We start from the raw sequence: 5000 nt of genomic DNA on the forward strand, positions 1-5000 counted from the left end.
ATTTCGTACGCTCCTTTTTGCTTAGCTGTTAAATATATTATTATAGAAATAATTTTAATTCCGATATATAAAATATCGTTTTTTTTTTTTTTTGTACGATTTTCGCAGCCATGAAGAAAGAAGTAAATATGACATTTTGATATAAAAAAAATAACTGGAAAACTATATTTGATATTCCATATTTAATAAATGCATTTCATGTGCTCATATAATATATTTTTGGGTAAAATTGATATTATTAACATTGAAAATGCCAATATGAAAAATATCTTTTTTATTAATTCTTTTGATAATTCTATTTAATTATTTATTATAAAATAAGAGATTGAACATTTTCATATCTCTTATTGGGATCAATGTGATGTTTTATATAAGAGAAATTCTGCATCACATTGGAGATAAAATATTAAAATTAAATTATAATATTAAATGAACATTAAGGCCGGGAGCACACTAGCGACTCTGTAGCGCCACAAAGCCACGCCACGCCTGTGGTGGGGATGAGCGACAGAGAGCCACAGTCGCTTGCCACAGTCATTAGTTTGCGCGGCAAAACTTGAAAACAATGGAAACCTATGGGAGTCCACATCCCCGCCACACGATGCTGTGGCTTTGTGGCGCCACAGAGTCGCTAGTGTGCTCCTGGCCTTAGAGGCATCAGATAAAAATGATGAAATTTATCTGAAGTTGTACATTTGATCTGTAGAAAATATAGAAACATTTCAATAGAAACTAGAGGGGCACTCAGTGGAGCGCAAACCTCCGCCACGGCAGCTTATTTCTCGACCATTTGCTCGACCTTGACCTATTACCTTAACATGTATTAATTGGATTTTTATACACTCAAATATGAACCAAGTTTGAAGTGTCTGTGACAGGGATGTCCAAACTTATGGTTGATTACGTAAATTGGAGATTTTGCTTGTAACTGACGTTGACCTTTGACCTTGACGTCCTAAAAATCTATTAATTTCCAGCTTTTTACATAATTCAATCTCTGCAAGTTTCATTACTCTACGATTAAAATTGTGGCCGGGAAGCTGTTCACAAACACACACAAACAAATTGAAAACACACAAACACACAAACAGGTTAAAACATAGCAACCTTCCAACTTCGTGAGCCGATGTAATAAAAGGCAGAACGGGACAGACATAGAATTGGATGCTATAGATACGCTTCGTAAAGAAGGGAAGGTTATGCGTTGAAAAATTCTAAGATTGAAGTCAGTTTATAATAATTTCTTTATTTCCTTATTTCCTTTTCTCACTGGGCTATTTTTCCCTGTTGGAGCCCTTGTGCTTATATCATCTTGCTTTTCCAACTAAGGTTGTAGCTTGGCTTGTAATAATAATAATAATAAAACAGAAAACGTTTCATAGAGAAGGGAAGGTTATGCATTGAAAATTTCAGTTTATAATAATTTATAATAATTTCTTACTAAAAGGGAAAAGGAAGAAAATGGGCTTGTAAAGGAAGAAAACATTATTATTATTAGATACATATGAGAAGCTCCCCAGGCTAGGACCAGGGAGGGCCAGGTATGAGCTCTACCAAATGCCACATCCTTAGCTCACCAGGATGGTAGGGCTACAGACACTACAAGAAACTATCGAGCTCCAGCGGGACTCGAACACCAGTTCGACTGATCTCTAGGCAGGGATGTTTCCAATAGGCCTCCACAACGGAAGTATATTATTATTATTATTATTATTATTATTATTATTATTATTATTATTATTATTATCCCTTGCTAAGCTACAACCCAGGTTGGAAAAGCAGGATGCTATAAGCCCTGCGGCTCCAACAGGAAAAATAGCCCAGTGAGGAAAGAAAACGAGGAAAAATAAAATATTTTAAAAACCACCATTTAAATATTATTATTATTATTATTATTATTATTATTATCATCATCATCATCCCTTGCTAAGCTACAACCCTAGTTGGAAAAACAAGATGCTATAAGCCCTGCGGCTCCAACAGGAAAAATAGCCCAGTGAGGAAAGAAAACCAGGAAAAATAAAATATTTAAAAAACAGCACCATTTGAATAATATTATTATTATTATTATTATTATCATCCCTTGCTAAGCTACAACCCTAGTTGAAAAAGCAGGATGTTATAAGCCCCGGGGGCTCCAACAGTGAAAATAGCCCAGTGAGGAAAGAAAACCAGGAAAAATAAAATATTTTAAAAACAGCACCATTTAAATATTATTATTATCATTATTATCATCATTATCATTATCATCATCATCCCTTGCTAAGCTACAACCCTAGTTGGAAAAGCAGGATGCTATAAGCCCTGCAGCTCTAACACGGAAAAATAGCCCAGTGAGGAAAGGAAACGAGGAAACATTACATATTTTAAGAACAGCACCATTTAAAATAAATATTTCCTTTATAAACTATAAAAAATTTTACAAAACCAGTGAGAAAACGATTAGAATCTCAACCAAACGCCTCGCTAATAAAGGCAGACTATAAAATTTGATAAAAAAAAAAATTCCTAGAAATTTAAAATTCTATGAATTTCTATCTTGATAAATATAATCTAATTATGTCATTGGAGGCTGTGAATCCTAATTGCCTCATTAAACTTAACTGGCAGTTAATTAGCTGTTCATCGCCGATATGGTGAACGGAAATTGAACACACATTAAGCGCTGTTGGGGATTTCCCGGCCAATCCTTTATTATTATTATTATTATTATTATTATTATTATTATTATTATTATTATTATTATTATTATTATTATTATTGTTAATGTATTATTGTTATTGTTATTGTCATTATGATTATTATTATTATGATTTTTATTATTATCATTATTATTATTAGTATTATCATTATTATTATTATCATTATTATTATTAGTATTATCATTATTATTATTATTATTATTATTATTATTATTATTATTATTGTTGTTATTATAATTATTGTTATAAACTGAAATTTTGAAATTCGCTCTAAAGGCATAGAGGCATGCGCACAACACAAACGTACGTGTGTGTGTGTGTGTGTTATAACCTGGTTTTATTTGCGATGTGTGTGGTTTAGATTTAAATCTTTTTCTTATTTGTTTTGTTAAAGTATTTATAGTTTATATAGGAAATGTTTATTTTAAATGTTACTGTTCTAGAAATACATTATTTTTCCTTTCCTCGCTGGGCTATTTTCCCTGTTGGAGCCCAGGGCTTATAGCATCTTACTTTTCCAACTAAGGCTGTAGCTTAGCAAGTAGTATTATTAATAATAATAATAATAATAATCTATATATTAATACGATAGCGTGTGTGTTATTTATTTTGTGACGCTTTAAAGAAAACGGAAATAATTTCATGGTATACTCTTATAAATTCACATTAGACTTTGATTACTTAACCAAAGCACATCTTATATAGTTTTACCAATTTTGTCTTTAGCACCTGACTCTTTTTTTTTTTTTTTTTTTTTTTTTTTAATATTAGAGAAAAAATTGGGTTCTATCAATTTCCTTAACCTAGATTATAAAATTAATCTCGGGCCTTTTCGTTTAACGACTAATCCGTTCTTATTGTAAAAGATTTCTCATAATTCTGATCACCGTTTGCTTCAAATCTTCCTAGACATTACTCAATTTCCCGTCCGCCTATCATATTCAGTGACCATTAATAAAGCTCAAGGACAGACTTTATGTAGCCTTCTCAAGCAAGGTCTATGAACAGTGTAAGAGTGAAAATTTGTCCTCAGAATAATTCTATTCATGGCCTGAGAAGAGGCACTACCTAAACTAGAAATATTGTATAAAAAGACATTTTGTAAATTGTTTCATATATTGCTCATTTTTTAAAAATAAAGTCAAATCTTATCACATTTTATTCAAACATGTATAGGTTAGGAACAAGATAATTAGTACTGAAAGTATAATTTCGTGTTATTTACACGGGTTCCGCTAGTAATGATAATAATGATCCAGTCACCCTAAAGTAAATACTCCCAAAGAAAGTGGTTGGAAGAACACAGCAATATATCCTAGATGATGTGGCTTCGATCCGCGAAGATACGTTGATGTCTTCAGCGAAATTCTCCCGGAGATGCAAGGTGGAACCTCTCTCTCTCTCTCTCTCTCTCTCTCTCTCTCTCTCTCTCTCTCTCTCTCTCTCTCTCTCTCTCTCTCTCTCTCTCTCTCTCTTCATTTGGGGATGATGGAGTATCTGATAAGGTTGTGTGTATAGCTCATATAAACACTCCAAGCAATGAGCAGTTAAGTTTGACGCTAAATAGGATAATAAAAATGAAGTTGGCGTTCCCAAGAGTTCCTTCGCGAAGTTTATATGTAAGGAGCTTCAATAGGTTTACAACAATCTCTCTCTCTCTCTCTCTCTCTCTCTCTCTCTCTCTCTCTCTCTCTCTCTCTCTCTCTCTCTTCAACAGAGGGAGGATTATGTAAAATACCTAGAGTGTTTGAAGACCGTAAATGAAAAAGAAATTTGGTCTCCCCTCCCCACTATTTAAGGGGAGAGGGGTTGGCAGGAAAAAGGTATATAAAATCCACAATACATATCTACCATAATTAACCTAACAAAACGTAAGCAAGACATCACTGGCTGGAATAAAAAGTATAAAAAAAAAAAAAAACAAATTATTGGTGAGAAATTTTTCCTATGCCCTGTGGCTTGATAGGTAACGTCTTTACCTGGTGTTTGCTAGTCAGGAGTCAGGGGTTCGAGTCCCGCTCAGACTCGTTAGTGCAATTAGTGTCTGCAACCTTACCATCATTGTGAGCTAAATTTGGGTGGTTTGGGGGAGCCTATAGGTCTATCTGCTGAGTCATCAGCAGCCACTGCCCGGCCTTCCCTGGTCCTAGTTTGGGTGGAGAGGAGGCTTGGGCGCTGATCATATAATATATGGTCAGTCTCTAGGGCATTGTCCTGATTGCTAGGGCAATGTCACTGTCCCTTGCCTCTGCCATTCATGAGCGACCTTTAAACCTTTCAAGTGAGATTGGCTTTTCC

Source organism: Palaemon carinicauda, chromosome 32 (genome assembly GCF_036898095.1).
Source record: "Palaemon carinicauda isolate YSFRI2023 chromosome 32, ASM3689809v2, whole genome shotgun sequence".
Taxonomy (NCBI): domain Eukaryota; kingdom Metazoa; phylum Arthropoda; class Malacostraca; order Decapoda; family Palaemonidae; genus Palaemon; species Palaemon carinicauda.